General features: G+C 39.4%; 1 long non-coding RNA gene across 1 annotated transcript; it reads left to right on the forward strand.

Moving 5' to 3' along the window:
- Nucleotides 1–846: 846 nt before the first annotated feature.
- LOC139728953 (uncharacterized) lies at nucleotides 847–18,969 on the forward strand. The gene is made up of 3 exons (XR_011710844.1): nucleotides 847–930; nucleotides 16,017–16,132; nucleotides 18,861–18,969. It is a non-coding gene; the product is annotated as an uncharacterized lncRNA (long non-coding RNA).
- Nucleotides 18,970–19,054: the final 85 nt, after the last annotated feature.

Genomic DNA, 19,054 nt, shown 5'->3' on the forward strand with positions numbered 1-19,054 from the left:
AGGACAAGTCCACCTTCATGGTACATAAGGATTGAGAGAATGCAGCAATATTAGTACATAGTAGAACACATCAGTGAAAGTGTGAGAAAAATCTGACAATCCGTTCAAAAGTTATGAATTTTTGAAGTATTTGCGCAGTCACTGCTGGATGAGAAGACTACTACAGTATATGATGTCACATAAAAAGATAATTTCACAAAACTTTACTTTTTGAATAAAGTGCACATTTCTTCAACTTGCTACTGACGAATGGTAAGTTTAATATTATTCCCCCTGCCTTCTGAAAGAGAGAAGTGAAGTGTTCTCTTGTTAAGTGAGAAAAATGAAAATACGTTGAATTTTGTTTATTCTTTCTTTATATCGTTGTACTCATATGACATCACAAGCTATAGTAGTCATTTCATCCAGCCGTGACTGAGCAGAAATGTTAAAAATTCATAACTTTTGAACGGATGGTTCGATTTTCCTCAAACTCTCACTGATGTGTTCTACTAATATTGCTGCATTCACTCAACCCACATGTCTATGAAGATGAACTTGTCCTTTAAGTCACTGTGGATAACGTCCTTTTATTTGTCGATCACGGGCTTGTCCTTTAAGTCGCTATGGATAACGTCCTTTTATTTGTTGATCACGGGTGAGCGATATCTCATGACCCCCCAGTGTATCACCTAACTCGTCCTCAGTGACGAGTCCCATGTCTCGTTATTTTTTGTTTCATTCCCCTTTTATCTCATGTGTGTCAGATTGGACTTATAGAAATCATGGAAATACTGTTGCATGATTCACTCATTCACAGATGGCTTCAGGAAGAAGTTCAACTTACATGATGCCTTGAATGATGAACAATACGATTGTGCCTTCCAACATCCCCACTTCCGCAGGGGTGAACTCAGTCAACTGCAACTCATAAGGAGGAAGACACGGCCGGTAAGTGTGGTCAGTTCTTTGCATCTGCTCTCTACTGTCATGTTTTGTGTACTACAGTCAAGAAGCCTTATGAATGACATTGAACACCCCCGCACTGTAATAATGGTAGCAACACTTAAAATCCTTATGTGTATCATAATTGGTTGTTGCCAAGCTGTTGTGTTGTTAGCAGCAATTTTCCATGGTATTGTGATGTTGATGCTCATGTGGAATGGAAGAGGACTATGGTGTGATCTTGTTCTGAGATGGAAGGATAAATAGAGATGGAAAAAGCTTAAAGAAAGATGTTAAAAAGAAGGAGAACTGGTAGATATGTTTAAAATTGATGTGTTGCTACTATGGGTTTACCAGGTGATTAGCCCTGTTAAAGGTATTAGCCCACATTTGCAAACCCACGAAAATCAAAACTGCATAAAACAGGTCCAATATGACTTCAAGTACAAGTTATAACAGTAACATACCTCACCTGTTGCTCTTTGTCTATACCATTCGATAAAAGAGAGAAAATCATCGTTTTAAAATCAATTTTCAAACCGGGTCAACCCGACCCAAAATCGAATTACGAGCGCGGGCTAGCTACGTACATGTAACTTACACATGTATCGCATGCATGTAGTACGTACGTGGACCGGAGCTAGCAAGCGTTCAATATATGCATGCATACGGTGCATTTTCATTTATTTTTATGAAAGTAATGGACTAATTGGAATGAAATTTTGCACAGGTGTTACTGCAATCATACCCAAACTCCATGCTAACTATGAGACCAATTGCTGCAGGTTTACAAATGTGGGCTAGTACCTTTAAGGACTTAGGTTGTAATCGTGATTCTTTGCTAAAGAAGGAAGACCTGGGAGGACAGATCGCCATGTGGAGAGCCCTGGCAGGGACTTGTGGTTATTCTTCTGTCATAATGGTGTAGTCCAAGGGACTGTTTTGTTATAAATTCTATTCTTATACTGGTGCAGCAAAGGGAAGAGCCATGATAAGAGTTCTGTTAATTATTCTATTGTTTTGGTGCAGTCTGCAGATGTCAGTTCAGCATACATTCTGTTGAGGGCTGTTTGGTTAGAATACAGTTCTGATGAAATGCAGTCTTGAGAATAGTAATGATAATTGTAGTAATAATGACAATAATGATAATTGTATTAATAATGATGATAATGATGATAGTAATAATAATAATAACTAGAGAAGCACTCTGAGAGAGCAGACCTCCGCCAAGTAGGTCCTAACATGCAGCTCATTTCCACCACTGATCTTGTTCTTTCATAGAGATATCAGTGATTTCCACCCATACTCATTACAGCATTGTGTGCTGAGAGTCGCCCGATTTCCCAAAATAGAAGCCTTCGTTACGTCATAAACCCGCAGCTGCATGGCGCGCCTAGCCCTAGCAGAAACTAGAGCTCATACTTTAGTGCGCACTTGCAAACCTCAAATACGCGCAGCCTGAACTCCCAAGTTCATTGACCCTACCTGCCAAAATATCAAAAATCCTCCATAAATTCCCCAAAAATTCTTGGACCACTACCAAAGGTTAATCTTTTGTTACTTGTGTCATTCTCAACCTTTCCTGCAAGTTTCATCCCAATCTGTCAGCAACTTTTTGAGTTATTTTGAACACGGACAAACTAACTAACAATCCAACGGTAACGAAAACATAACCTCCCCCCTTGGCGGAGGTAATAATAATAACTAGAGAAGCACTCTGAGAGCACAGACCTCCGCCAAGCATGCAGCTCATTTCCACCACTGATTTTGTTCTTCCATAGAGATATTAGTGATTTCCACCCATACGTACTTAAATTATAGCATTGTGTGCGTGATTGTATGCTGAAAGTCGCCCGATTTCCTAATACAGAAGCCTTTGTTACGTCACAAACCCTCTGCTGCACGGTGCGCCTCGCCCTAGCAGAAACCAGGGGTGGTATTCTGAGGTCGTAATTAAGTCTGTAATTAACTTCGTGATTAAGTCGTGAAGTTAATAGGCCCTTAATCATGGGCAAAATCGGTATTCTGAGGACGTAATTAAGGTATGATTAAGTCCCCTGTAATTATCTTAGGGAAGGGATATTTATTCTCACTAGCATTCTACCGCGGGATCCCGCAAATTTGCGGTAGGACGATTTGCCGAACGCGTAATACGCGCTGAACGTTTTTTTCCTCGCGCAGCGGCAGGGGAAAAAAATCGTGCGGAGGAACGCGGTAGGACGCTGATCGTCCTGCCGCGGTAGGACGGGCATGATTCATTCTTCGTGTGCACGCAACTACGGGCAGATACTGAAGTGGTGCACGCACATCTTTTCCCCGTCGATCGGATCTCTGTGGCACAACCTAATGATGCATGCACGATACACTCGTACACTGGCGCTGAAAATCTAGTTACAAACCTTGTTGTACATGTATCAAGTTGTAGCGTATTTGGGCGGCTCTCGTGTGTTACGCGGGGTTAGTAACGGTGCGTTTCAATTTTTGAGTTCTCACGATCGTATTAATAAACATAATACACTTTCTTTCGATCTCAACATCAGCAAAACTGCGTTTGACTTGTTTGCCCTTTACGAATTCTTTGAGCTCTGTCACAGCACGATCATGACAAAGTTTTGTCCAATTCTTTCGAAATCATGCTCGGCAAAACTGCGTGTGATTTGTCTACAAATATACAATCTAGCAAATTCTTTGGGCTCTCTCCAGCACGATCATGACATTTTTAAATCTAATTTTATCTTTTTAAAGTTTTTGTTCGATCTCACTTTCAGGAAAATTGCGAGTAATTTTTTTTTTCTTTGAGTTTGTACAGTACGATCATGACATGTGAAGTAAACTTCAATCTATCACACACTTTCTCATACTAGTAGTAAAGTTGGGCAAGCGTTTTGGAACAAGGAAAAAAATGCTTGACCGAATCGGGCAAGCAAATTATTTTGAAGTCATCCTTTTCCCCCATATTTGCCCTGAGCTCCAATATCAATAAACCCATAAAAATCGAGCATACGGAAGCCCTAAACTAACGACTGTCTAGCGCTACTACGCAGTTTCAACAACTTTCGAACACTTACTTTTCGATGAAACACGAACACTCGAGAGATCGCTATGATCGGAAGTACGAGTAGTTATACAATGTACTTGAATATTTATTCCATTGCAATTTGTGTGTGAATAATATTCCGTTGTGACAAAGCCCAATATTTTGGCAGTAAAAGTAGCCACAGCAGAGGAAACTGCCGTTTTCTGCTCGCCGTTTACAAGCTGTTTGCAGGTGAGTATAGGTGACCCCCTTGTAAACAGCCATACAGTACTTAACTGTTTGTGCACCACGTGTCTGTAGAGCACGCAGCGAATTCGGAGAAACAAAACAGAACGCAGTCACGTAGACAAAGTTGTGAACACCAACTTGACCAAGAAGGAAAACATGAAAAATCCCACGATGGCAAGGTGCCAGACTTGGGAGAAGGGTGGGGCGGTAGAATAGAGAGCATTCAACAAAGGAAACCGCGCGCACTGGTGCATTCCTGGAGGTTATAAACAGTCTGGGGCCTGGGGGACCCGGGATGGACAGGTAAGGAAAGCAAATCGAAGACCGAGGGCGAAGACCAAGGATGTCAAACATTTAATACGATTCGTTATCACAGGCTATTTTTTCTTTTTCCTCTCATTTCTTATCTGTCTGATCTTTCATTTATCGGTAAAAAGAAAAAAACATTGATGTCAGGATTCAAATAACTTTGTTTTTTGTGTGCCTTATTTTCTTTTCTATTGAATTATATCTTACCTCAATTATCACCACTGATCGGGGAAAAAACAACAGTAACTGTTCGTTTCTCACAGTTCACAATCCGAAGTTTTTTGTTTTTGTTTTTGTTTTTTTTTTCATAAAGAAAAAAAATGAAAGAGAGAAAAAAAAGTTTCGGTTTTCCGAAGGTTCGCTTAACAAAATATGGAAAAAGAAGAAGAAAAGTTAAGTCATTTTGAAGGTTTGTTGATTCGAAAGCGAAACACAATGTGTAATTCTGAAGATTCCGCAATCCCGAAACTAATAGGCCATAAGTTTCGTACCACGCATACCTATACATGAGAGTTCGTTCTAAGATTAACAAACTTTTTCTCAGATTTACAAACCCTGGGGATAATGCCACAGTAATATTCGTATTAACGAATCCTTACATTTTCTTTAACAAACATCTGGAGATTTTGCGTGTTTCAGATTCGAAATAACGGGGTCATCCCACGAGACCGACACCCACGACTCATACAGCCCACGAGTTCGACATTGAAAACAGGTCCATGAGTCATACAGGTCACGAGTCATAGAGCCCACGAGTTCGACGCTGGGCAAATGAAGTTCATGAGTTCGACACTCGGTGAAAACGGCTCACGAGTTCGACATAAATAAAAACAGTCTACGAGTTCGATGGATATACAACACGGGATTTGTGTCGGTCTCGTTAGGCTTTTTTTGCTCACGTTAAATGGGTTATTCAAATACCGGTTTTGATTGATTGACTAAACACAGTCACGTGATGTAGGCACATTGGTTATGTTCGCCCATGGGCAGAGCATTTTTGTAATGCTCTCCCATGGGAAAACATTTTCACGTAAGAAATGACAAACGATACCAAACGATTGAACGATCATATTTTTCACGCAATCGATAGGATATAAATTTGCCTATTCCGTACAATGTGAAAATTAAAGCAGATGACCGATAATTGTAATGCGTATGAAAGTGTGATAATTTGACTAACCCATATAGGCCTAATCTAACAGATAATGACTTTCGTTGTCGGGAACATGTACCAAACATTCCACCATCAGGGTTTGAAACACTATTTCGGGAGGCTGTAAGTTCCTCGACTTCGTCTCGGGACTTATAACCTCCCTCAATAGCATTTCAAACCCTTCGGATGGAACATTCGGTATTTTCCCTCCCCGCCAGTGGACATCATCTATGTCGAACTCAGGGCTGTATGACTCGTGAGGTGTATGACTCCTGGACTGTATATTATGTAAATAATAATAATAATAATAATAATTGATATGATTTATATAGCGCCAAATCCACTCTGCAGAGTGCTCTAGGCGCGGAAGGAAGAGAAAGTGACGAAGTAAAAGACATACAAATATCAAGTACATGTAATGAATAATCAAATTGAGGCTTTAAACAAGTGAGTTTTTAGACTGCTTTTAAAGGAGTCTGATGAAGAACAATTTTTAACGGCTGAAGGTAAGTTATTCCATAAGGTGGGAGCAGCATGGCCAAAGGCACGTGTGCCCCATATTGTAGTGAATCTTCGAATTATCAGAGAACCGGAGAAATATGACTCGTGGGTGTCGGTATCGTGACGTACATGCACCCGAAATAACGAAACATCAGAATTTCCTTTCAACGGAATAATGCATACCGTGCCTGAAAGAAATCAACCATTCTAAACCAAAAGATACTATACTTATTTGTTACGATTATATCTCCACGTTTTCCATACCTCCTTGTAAGATATCACTCACTGCTATACTCCTCGATAAAAAGTAAACTATGTCGAACCATGTATGTTAACTTATCTTGCCTTAAAGATTTTGTCTTTTCTTGATTATCCCTAATAACCAGAAGGTTCGATAATAAAAAAGAAATAAATATATAAAAAAATGAGAGGAAGAAAGGATCGAAGGTTCGTTCATTTGATAACGAAAATTGATTCGGTATACTGCAAGTTCGTTTATCAGAAAAAGTTTCGTACGACGTGATTCATTCTCTGATCAACGAATCTTATTTCATTTCCAGAGAAACGAACCTTCGGAATAATGCCACAAGTGGGATAAACGAACCTTGTTGATTATTTTCGGATTGACAAACGTCTATAGTCGGCAGAGGGAATCTGCGTGTATCGGATTTGCAATAACGAACCATCGGCATAACGAACCTCCTTCTTCTTCTTTTTTTTTTTTTGTCGGAAAATGAACACCACGCCTAGAAATCATCGATAGTGTCGAATAAGAATGAAACTGATTTCTTATACCTCAAAGATTATTCTTTTCTGAACTTTCTCCCAATGCCCGAATAAAAAGAGTGGTTTTAGAGCGTGTTGCTCTGAAAGTGCTTTATTCCAAAGGTTCGTGAATCCGAAAATGATGAATGATATGGCCTATTAAATTCTCCGAAGGTTTGCCAATCCGAAATGAAGGTTCGATTTTGTGATGGTTCGTTAGTTCATATATAATAGGGTACTGTTCGTTATTCCGAAGGTTCGTTAATCCGAACATTTTGTGGCGTTATTTCGAAGGTTCGGTAATCCAAAAATGAAATAGGGTTTGTTATTCCGAAGGTCCGTTGATCCGAAAATGAAATAGGGTCCGTAACGAACCTTCGGTATAACGAGCTTTTATCTCATTTTCGGATTAACGAACCTTCGGAATAACGAACCTTATTTCATTTTCGGATTAATGAACCTTCGGAAGAACGAACCTTTGGAATAACGAATCTTCGGAACAACGAATCTTCGGCCTAAAGAACCTTCGGAATAACGAATTGTAACCATATGTATATGTTGAAAAAATGGTGTTATGTTGAGGTGCATGTAAACACATAATTACAAACACAAAAACACACGATTCACGAACTGGAATACAATCGTAATCTCTATTATGATTGTGGAATTGATGAATTTTATATCTATTCCTGACATTATTGTGATGAAAGAAAAAATATCTGCTTTTTTTAATCTCTCTAAAAAAAATCGAGTGAAAATATTCACCCTTAAAGGAGTGAATACAAAAAAGAGTGAATTTCGAGTGAATTTCGAGTGAATTTTGAGTGAAAATGTTCATTTTCACTCGTTTTAGAGTGACCTCAGGGATCACTCCAAATTCTTCGAGTGATCCCTGAGGTCACTCCAAAATGAGTGAAAATGAACTTTGCATTCAAAATTCACTCCAATTTCACACTAAATTCACTCTTTTTTGTATTCACTCCTTTAAGAGTGAATATTTTCACTCGATTTTTTTTAGAGAGTACGTGTGTGCGGAGATGGGTTAAGATGATAGGTGAGTGGTCGAGTCGCGACTTGATGTTTTCATCAGCGTATACTCCATTACAAAAAGTTTTAAAAATGGAGATGTCAAGGAATGAAAATTAAATGAAAACACACTCCTATATAGAATCACGCACATACCCGTTTAAAGCTGACAGAAGGTTCGTTAATCCGAAACACACAAATTCCCTATAATACCTAGAGAATCCGAAAATGAAAAAGGGTTCGTTATAATCCGAACATTTGTGGCGGTATTACGAAGGTTCGTTATTCCGAAGGTTCGTTAATCCGAAAATGAAATAGGGTTCGTTGTTCTGAATGTTCGTTTATCCGAAAATGAAATTGGGTCCGTAGCGAACATTCGGGATAACGAGATTTGTTTCATTTTCTGATTAACGAACCTTATTTCATTTTCGGATTAATGAACCTTCGGAATAACAAACCTTATCACTTTTTCGGATTATCGAACCTTCGGAATAACGAACCTTCGGACTAAAGAACCTTCGGAATAACGGACCTTCAGAATAACGAACTACAATCGGTAGGCGTAAATTCACACACGAATACACGATATACACCAAGAGACGAACTGGAATATAATCGTAATCTGAATATGTGGAATTGATTTTATCATTGTTATTTTCATTTTTTCCTCTTCCTCTCCCTTCTTACGAAACTGTGATGATGAAGAAAAAAAATTCTGCTTCTTGTATACTATCCACACTTGTGTGCGAAGGTAAGGTGAGGGGTACCGAGTGGTCAGGTGTCGGGGTCATCCAACGAGACATTGGACATTGGAGTAGTGCATACAGATGAGGCTTATGAATATGTCTTACGGTATTTTTTAAAAAAGTGGACCTTCCAGACTTTTATTTTATATTTATTTATTTATTTACAGTATTTATTTTTTGGGGGTGGCGTATAATGTATACGCACCCTAACACCACCCCCGCTACGGGCCTGCTGATCCTGATCATCCTCTTTGAAATAATGGGCTTGCGTGTTCCCCTTGTCATTTATCAGCCCCTTATTCTCATCATCATTTTATAACGATGACCCCCCCCCCCCCCCCCCCCCGTCTTCGCCGCAGGTTATTCACTGCTGTATAAGTTTATCTTAATTCGATTAAAGGAGTGGTATAATATATTGGGTGATTTTTTTTTCATAGCAAGATACTCACAATCAACCTTTATGAAATGTTGAAGAACATACAATTCTAAGAGGAATTGAACATTCATTTGAGCAAAATCTATTTTGAAATGGCTGATATAAAAACAGTGTAAAACAAACGATCGTCAAAGTGGGTCTAACTTTTCTTGAACTGCTTTATTCCACCTCCCTGATATCTCAGCCATTTAAAAACCAATTTTCATCACTAAACTTTGAATTCTTCATAGAATTATGTGTTCTCTATTATTTCATTAGAGATGTCTCATCTAAAAGAAAAAAAAAAAACATCTAGTCCCATCTCAAACAAAACTGTACCATCCCTTTATCGAACCTTTCCCTGTGGAAAAATGAACTGTCGGAAAACTCCACAAAGAGTCCGGATAGAATTCCGCAAAATACTACGTGGTGGCCATATTTTACTCTTTCTTTACACACCGATCTGCAATTCCAAACGGTAAAAACAAATGCCAGTCCCTTCCAGTCAAAATGGGATGATGTTCGTTGTTCCGAAGGTTCGTAATTCAAAACAAATTTTCATCAAATACAACTTTGAATTCCTCACAGAATTATGTGCTCGTAAGCAGAAATTAGTAGGGACATACTCAGCAGCTCCAAAATTCGTATTTTGCCCTAAGAATAAAGATTCCTATGTTCAGCGTTCATTGATTGCTTTATGTTATATCAAGGACGCAATATCTGATCTCCAAATGCTTCGGAAGGGGGGGGGGTGCGGAAACTCCAACTGCCTTTCAGGAGAGGGGGATACTTGATCTTCTCAAGCGAGCTTTTGTGAGAGCGAATGCAAAACTTTGTTGGGTATTTTTAATTATCGTTTACTATAAAACATAGACATGCATTGTTTTCAAGCTTTAACTTTAAACATCACCATTTCCGAAGTATATTATTCCAGTTTCTTTTCCCCTAACTATAATCTGAAAGTCTGCCACATGCATGATCGCTAAACGCCACGCTTTGCGTGGATGTGCCGAAATACGAAACGGTTACAGCTCGTTATTCCGAAGGTTCGTTATTCCGAAGGCTCTTTAGTCCGAAGATTCGTTATTCCGAAGGTTCGTTGCTCCGAATTTCATTTTTGGATTGACGAATCTTCGGAATAACGCCACAAATGTTCGGATTAACGAACCCTTTTTCATTTTCGGATTAACGAGCCTCTAAGTATAGGGAATTTGCGTGTTTCGGATTAACGAACCTTCGGAATAACGAACCTTCGGAATAACGAACAGCACCCGTACGAAACACGTGGTTTCACTCAATTCAAAGGAATGAGGTTATTGCAAGTTCGATGGATCGAATGCCCCTCATGACTTAGTTGAAGAAATCAAGAAGTCTTTTACGAGCAAAGAAATAAAAATGAGAGAAAAGAAAAACCCCGAACGAAAGTTGCTAGCCAAAATATCTAAGTAAAATTTAGTGGAAATTTACAGTATATATATAATAATATATATATATTTTTTTTTTTCACAGGTGAAGTTCCTTCGAACTTTGAATAGGGATACGCAGTTTTGAGGGGCATGAAATTGTCATGATTTTGCTGTCTAATCGGGTACATGTATAGCTCTCAATAAGCATGCGGCTGCATAACATTCTCGTAGTGAATTTGTCTCGGCATACGAGACCCTTCATACTAGTAATATTTCTGTAATTCCATTTTTGATTGAGTGATTAATCAATCCCTTTTATAGTTCAGTGAGCATTAAAATACTGGTATTCAAGCATATATAATCGACTGTTCGATGTTGTCTAGTATGGGCCAAAAGAAAAGCTATACACAATCATGATGTGTTGCTTAGAATCATGATCTTTGCCAATTACAAGCTGATCGTTGTTCGATCGATGTTTCCCGGCTATGTAATACGCTGTTTATTACCAGAAGTGCGCGCATTCTTTCGTCCAGCACCTGGAGTCTGGCAACTGTTTTTGTGGAAATGCCCACAAGTGTATGTTGTGTGTGTGTGTGTGTGTGGGGGGGGGGGGGGGTTCAAGTTTCTTCTATCCGAAGAGACTGCATACGCACAATCAGCTCTTCGCTTTTATTTTACTGTCGTCAATGTTTTTTCCCCTTATTCTTTGCTGGTAATAGCATTCGTAATTTAACCGAAAATAAAAAGGTCAAACGGTTGGTTATTCGGCAATTCCATCCAAGTTGTAAGTTAGTTTATCATAAAGAGCAATACATGTACATGTAATAGTATTTGACAATTACAACAGTGAAAGAAATGATCAAATTTGATCCTGAAATTGATCCTAATGGCGATGTAGAAGAGAGGGAAACGTGGCAGATGGAAGGATTTTTTTTTTATCATTGAATTTTAAGAAAATTACAGATCACCAGTATATTTCATGTCGTCAAAACAATATCGTGTTTTTGTGTTTATGTCAGTGCGTGTATGTGGGCATACGTTTACTTGCGTGTTTTAATTCAACTCTCATCGTGTATTATCCCATAATTATAATTACAGCAATCTGCGCATCCCGAGAAAAAACTGAAAGATGTATCATCTCCTTGCTCAAAGTCTTGTACTACGCCTCCCCCTCCACCACCCCACCCCTCGAAAACCAACCTAACATAACATAGTGTGTTTGAAAACACCGCTGTGCTTCTCAAAAAAAAAAAAAAATTGGAGAAGAAAACAACTGTACATTTCGCGTCGTAACGTGTTGATTGCACGTCGGTCTCCCACCACTCAAAGAACATCTTACGTAGAACGGTCATGACACCGTGGGAGCTGAACATGAAAGTTGCGTTCTTCCCAGGCACGCACATGTTGAATGACAGCACGTGGTTATTGCGCACCTCTTCTTCTGCAATTATAGTAGACTGTTCACAGATTTTCTTGCAGACTGACTTGATTACAGTTGTTCTCAATCATTCAACTACTAGTAGTGTGCGGTACGCGTTTCTCTTCATATTGTTATGGTGCTGTTAATAGCCTGCAGCTGCAGGCCGGGAAAACAACAGCGTGTTTGAAATGGAATTGTTGGGAATATATCACAGGTTACTACTGATTTGAGAAGAATTTGCTTTCCTGTCTTCCAAAGTGGTATGTACAGGCAATCTCCCCTAATAGCCCAACCAATTTAACGTAAAATCCAGCGATTTTCTTGGGATTGCAACGGTATTTTAGCAGCAGCCTATACTCCTGTAATGATAGGGAGATCAGGAATGAAATTGCACATCGTTTAATACAACCTTGGGCGTCCTTACACACGGAATGAGTTGCCCGTCGAGGCGTGGTAAATATTCTGTAGGTGTAGTATGTACCAATAAGAACTAATTTCCGTAAAACAGTATCCCGACAGTGAAAAGAACTGCCGTGTCGGTAAAATAATGTCAATGTGACGATCAAGCTGTAATTACAATGTACAAAATACAATCTACAAACTACAAGAAAGACATGATATTACATTCGCTCATCAGAAGTGAAATTCATCCACCAAAATTTACGTCTAACAAGGCGAGTCTAAGGAAGGTGTGTGACCGTGGCACATTCCGTATTCTATGTAAATAATCATAAGAGTTGTCAAAATGCAGCTTCACGATGTTCTTTTTGTGACTTGTGTGTTTTGTTTTGTCGGGGTTTTTTTTTTCTTAACAAAGGAGCTTCGATATTTGAAGCTCATTTTTCCCATTGGCATTTTAACATGTCAAACGTTGCACTCTCGCTATTCGATTGCCTGACAAAGAATATGAGTCACGTGTAGATATTTTTTTCAGTGATTTCGTTCATTTATATCACCACAAGACTCGCGAATTGTCATGTCACATTATATAGCTCATTTCACTGTCGTTAAATCAGGATTCAGGTACTAACTAGCCTAGACCTACTTAATCATAATCACTTCATCCTTGGATGTAAATTAGGGCCTACACTTTATTTTTTGAGTGATCCCGATAGAATAGTGTCTCAGCTTGAAGGTTGCGCGACGATATTTTTCCACCTCATTTGTGATTAGACTGGCATCCACACGGCCACAAACGATTTCAAGCCGTGTAATTCTAGTCTTTACGATATAAAAATGGCCATACGCATCGTAGTACCCCCCAGCTTCTGGCTCTCGTTGGTTGCGTTGCTGCTCGAATTCTCACTTCTGTTGATTGGGATCACACGGCGTACAAACAAATATAACCGGGCTCCCACACACACACACACACAAAGCATGAGACGTGACCAAAATGTGGCGGTAGAACGCGGAGGGACGCCAGTCGTCCTACCGCGGTAGGACGATCTCTCTCTTACAGAAAAAAATCGCCAGCGCGCACATCATGTCAGATGCGCCTATATACGCGTAAAATCGTCCTCGAGCGTTCCATGCGTCCTCCTGCGGTAGAACGCTAGTGAGAATAAATATCCCTTCCCTTAGGTCCCTCCCATCTAATTGTTATTCCATCCAATCAGACGCGTTGTTAGAAGCCAAAATGATGATTACACGCGCAAATATGCCCTCAATGCGCGCTCCTCCACGCCCCCTGTAATTACAACCCAAGAGCTCCGTGCGCACACTCCGGTATTTGATTACAACCCCTCACCTACGCACGCGAAGATCTCAACCTCCTTGCTCACATAAAATGACAAAATTCCTCGAAGATCGGCTATATTTCTTTTTTTCTCTGAATTCTACGGATACCATGATAACAACATTCAACCGCTCCTCGGTTACCGAAGACGGTAAGCATCGTTGTGGCAGAGAAAACACGATGTATTACGTGATATCGGAGTAGTTAATGACACTCTTTGGTATCATTAAGTTTTCCATTAACTTTCATACTTAATTACACCCTCAGAATACCGATTTGTAATCAACTATGTGATTAAGTCCTCTCAGAGGTGCACGCGCATTGATACGCGCAAACGCGTAGGTCCTTCCCGCCAAAACGCTTGTTGCTATGGTAGTTAATATACCCCCTACTTAATCATGCTCTCAGAATACCAATTCGGTAATTAAGTGCTAATCAGACACTTAATAAGCTCTCAGAATACGGCCCCTGAGCACGCACTTCAGTGCGTGCATGCAAACCTCAAATACGCGCAGCCTGAACTACCAAGTTCATTGACCCTACTTGCCAAAATATTGAAAATCGTTCATAAATTCCCCCATAATTCTCGGATAACTACCAAAAGTTAATCGTTTGTTACTTGTGTCATTCTCTGCTTTTCCTGCAAGTTTCATCCCAATCCGTTCACTACTTTTTTAATTATTTTGCACACGGACAAACTAACTAACTAACTAACGAACGAACGAACAAACAAACCAACGGTAACGAAAACATAACCTCCTCTCTTGGCGGAGGTAATAATGGTTTCAATTTGCAAAAAAAGTGCAAAACCTATACGTACATTTCATATTCTGCATATTCTGTCTCAATTTAAAGACTGTTACAGAAGATCGATGACAGTAAGGCAATAAGTAGTGGAGGCTAAAGCCTGCCGCACTCTATACGACTCATGACTTTTTAACCGTAAGACCATGAGACCAGGTATTACGACCTGGCAATGCACACTATACGATCAGACTACACAACTACAATCGTAGGCTTACGACCGTCTGGCTTCAGTACATTTCACTAATGATTACTTTTAAAGTATGGAAGTGCACCCAGTGTGCACTGCATGCACTTCTGTGCTCTTTGCATAATGCTGTACCTGGGTTGGCTGATAGCCCACAACCAGTCATAGAAATTCAACATGTCAAATCTCTACGACTGGCCCTGAGACCCAGTCGTACGACTGGAAGTTGGCGAGGCTAGTTACGATACCCCTCTGGTCTTAAATATAAACATAGTTCTGGGTGCCTGCAGAATTGTAGAATTTTACTCCGAAATACACACATACCGGTATGCCAATTAAAGAAATAAGGAATAATACTGTAATAACAAAATATTTGTTGGGTAACTATGAAATATGCAACATATTAACCAAAAAGGTTTGCCGGAATCGCAATCCATGAGACTCAGGCTAACTCGGACACTCGGAGAACTCGGCCTCGCTTTGACGCTGGGACCGAGTTGTTCCTCTGGATTGTACAGTGTTGTACTGTGGGAGCGCTTCACGTTCTGACTGTTCACAGTTATGGGCCTAGTTGATACACGCGTGCATCAAAAGAACATCAGAATGAACATGTGCCTGTGAATAAAATATGGCAGTCTCGAATTGCGTGTAAATTGTCTGATATGGGCCGAGTTGTCCTTGAGACTGAGTTAGCCTGGATCCTTCTGTAATAAAAGTCGGTATACCAGCTTTTATTTTTTATCTCAAAATATTCCAAAACAACTTATCATCCCAGCAAATTGGGTCAGCCAGGTAAGTTTCGTGGTAGACTCTTTCGATATATTGCAAGCAAATTGATGCAAATCTGTTCTCAAATCTGTACCAGAACTACTATGCCATATATTTTGCGAGTCTAAATTTTTGCAAATCCTGAATTCCCGACGATTTTGCGAATGGTTAAATTTGCGATCGTGGATTGTCCTGTACAGAATGGAGAAATGTGCACGCGTACATCACATGCACATTGGGATCAGAGTCAATATTTTCGCTTATCTTTAATTTCGCGAATAGCACCTGACTCGCGAAATTCGCGAAAATAAAAACCTCTAGATATATTAGGCATTATATACAGGATGTTTTCACTTTAAGGTCGTACGACAGGTCTCATTGTATAGTGCGCAGCGAGGTTAAAGCAACAGAGGAAATGTTCCCAGCAGCTTAACTGTCCATCATATTGATAGCGGACATCATCGTGATCATTGGGATGATGGACAGTCAAGCTGCCCAGAGCAAGAAGGAAGGAGAAATTTGTGCTTCCTTTCCTTTTTTTAATGCCTTCCTTGTGTACTTTGGGTTGTCATTTGTTGTGTCTTTCTGCCAGGATAAGGATGAGACCCAACTGAGATCATGTGAAGGTGTCAGAATAATGCTGTCAGATATACAAGAGATGAAGGAGAAGCAGGAGAGCATTACCTCTAAATTCAAAGCGATGAAGAGGTGAGATATATTTTTGTTTGCAGATATTATATGTCTTTGTGTGTATATACTGTGTGTTTGTTTGTAATTAATGCTTTGCATGCTGAAGTTATGTGCTTTTGACTTTTTTTTCCTCCACATTCTATTAGAATTGAGACTGCGATATTGACGGTTACAGGCTCTTGATGTCAACAGAATACAATTTTATGCATTAAATTTTATGTTATCCCTCCTGAAGTTACCCTGATAAAGTTGATAAATTAAAGTGGTACTTGGACTGAATTTTTATTTTATATTTTTCAAAAATTGACTGTTTGAGGTAGTAACTACTAGAGTCGTGCAAAAATTCACTGTTTTTGCATTTGCTGCAAAGTATTTTCAGAGGCATTATGTTTTTGGGTAGTCCATCTGTACAGATTTGATTTTGTGGACAGCTTTACTGAAGAACCATTTGAGATACCCAAGAAAAGTTTCAGGCATTGAGGTCAAAGGTAAAGTGAAAATCCTAAAATATCACCTTTTTTATGCCTCCGCCACGAAGTGGTGCCGGAGGCATTATATATGTTTTCAGGTTGTCCGTCCGTCCGTACGTCCGTCCGCATTCGTTTACGCGATAACTTGAGTAATATTGACTGGAATTTTACCAAACTTAGTCCAAGTATAAAGTATGATGAGGTAATTACTTGATTAGATTTTGGGTGAAATCGGCTAAAGGTCAAAGGTCAAGGTCAACTCATGAAATTGTATCTGTTTACGCGATAACTCAAGACTGGATCAAACGAATTTCACCAAACTTTGTCCGAGGATGATGTATGATGGGACAATTACTTGATTAGTTTTTGAGTGAAATCGGACAGAGGTTAAAGGTCAAAGATCAAGGTCAAATCCTAAAATTTATCTGTTTACGTGATAACTCAGAACTGGATGAAGCAACTTTCACCAAACTTGGTCCAAGGATGAAGTATGATAGGTCAATTAGTTGAGTATTTTTTAGTGAAATTGGCAAGAGGTCTAAGGTCAAAAGGTCAAGGTCAAATGCTAGAAATTTTGCTATTTCCCCATATCTATGCAATGCCCAAAGGTATTTTCTTGAAACTTAATGTAGACATGTACTACTGCGTAATGATTCTCCAGAGAGAGTTTCATGTCATAAGGTAAAAGGTCAAAAGGTCAAAGGTCAGGTGAAAATGTCACAATTTCACTTTTCTCCGAATGGTTCACTTCATGGAACTTGGTACATACGCATGCATTGACTGGCAGGGATTAGCTAGGGAATTTAGGGGTCATGGGTCAGTAGTCAGGGTCGAAGGTCAAGGTCAACTCCTTGAAAATTACACTTTTTATTCGTACCTTTAAAATTATTCAATGCATAAACTTATTTAAGGGTTGGTTGAAAGTCAAATAAAAATCCTCAGTTCCCCAAATAATTGTACATGTACAAACCCTTGTACCTGTGCTTCTAATACAATTAAGCAAACCTAGTTCAAGGAAAGTGAACATTCAAGACACTACTGATAAACCTGTCATTTAAATGATTTGCCAGGTATGTGAAACTGTTGTCACACATAACATTGTGAAGACAGTTTACTATACACCTATTGGGCGAATCATACATTATGGGGCGGAGGCATACCAGTCGGCATAGCGACATTCCTAGTTCCATATGTTTCAAGATATCCTCATCAAACTTAGAACATGTATAATGCATGTACTGCCTGACAGTAATTCTCTTGGGAATTTTGGGATCATAGGGTTTAAGGCCGAGGGTCAAAGGTCACGGACAACTCTTCAAAATGTTACTATTTCCCTCATATCTACATATGCAATGCCTGAAGGTATTTTCATGAAACTTCATGATTCTCTGGAAAAATTTCTGGCCAAACTGTGAAAAGGTCAAAACGAATCAAAAGGACAAAGGTCGAATGAAAATGCTCAATTTAACTTCTTTCTCTATATTTCAGAAGTGACTCGAAAGTATCATCATGAAACTTAATACATACTTATGTATACACTGCCAGACAGTGATTCTCTTGGGAATTGTAGGGTTATGGGGTCAAAGGTCATGGTCAGTTCAAAAAGCAAAGATTTACTCCCCCCCCCCCCCCCCCCCTGCACCGTAGAGTTTACTTATGAAAGGGCCATAGGTCAAGTAAACATCGTCAAATTCCCAAATACCTGCTCTCTTAGACAATATTGCCAGTCATCCATTGAACCTAGTTCATAAAAAGTAAACACTCAACATATTTGTGACAAACATGCCAATTTGTTGTTGTTGTTGGGTTTTTTAAAATGTCATCACACATTGTCAAGACAAACTTATACCTAAAGGAAGAACCATGCATTATGGCAGAATTCTAGTCACCTTAGTGACATAAGAGTCTTTCATACATATGAAACTGTCTCACACTAGCTAGATGTACTATAATTACTGTAAAAGTGGTTTCTTTCGCGTACAGAAACTTTCGCGGTTTCCATCGGTGCCGACTTTTTCGCGTGTTTAAATTCGCAATCGGTAATGATAGCGTTGTAACAACCGACGAGTTCAAAACATTTTCGCGTGATGTTAAATTCGCGGTTCAACCTCAAAGCGCGAAAAGTGCGAAAATAAAACCACCGCGAAAGAAACCACTTTTACAGTATAGTTAATTGTAATTATAGACCTATTGCAAGGACAATGCGATATGTCAGAGTCATACCAGTCACCAAAGTGACGCATATTTTCATCGTTGTTTTTGTTTTACCGTAACAGGCCTTCAGATGTCTTGAATACTGTCATGGAATATGACAGTATACTCGAAGATGATGGCTCTGAATATCAGGAACTGACAGTGTCATCTGCCAATGCAGCAAGGTAAAAAAATAAACACAATACAACCAACTTCCCAATGATTTTTATGCCTCTGCCATGAAGTTGCACTGGAGGCATTATGTTTTCAACTCGCC

Source organism: Diadema antillarum, unplaced genomic scaffold, assembly GCF_040938485.1.
Source record: "Diadema antillarum isolate AM-2024a unplaced genomic scaffold, OU_Dant_1.0 seq00000207_RagTag, whole genome shotgun sequence".
NCBI classification, from domain to species: domain Eukaryota; kingdom Metazoa; phylum Echinodermata; class Echinoidea; order Diadematoida; family Diadematidae; genus Diadema; species Diadema antillarum.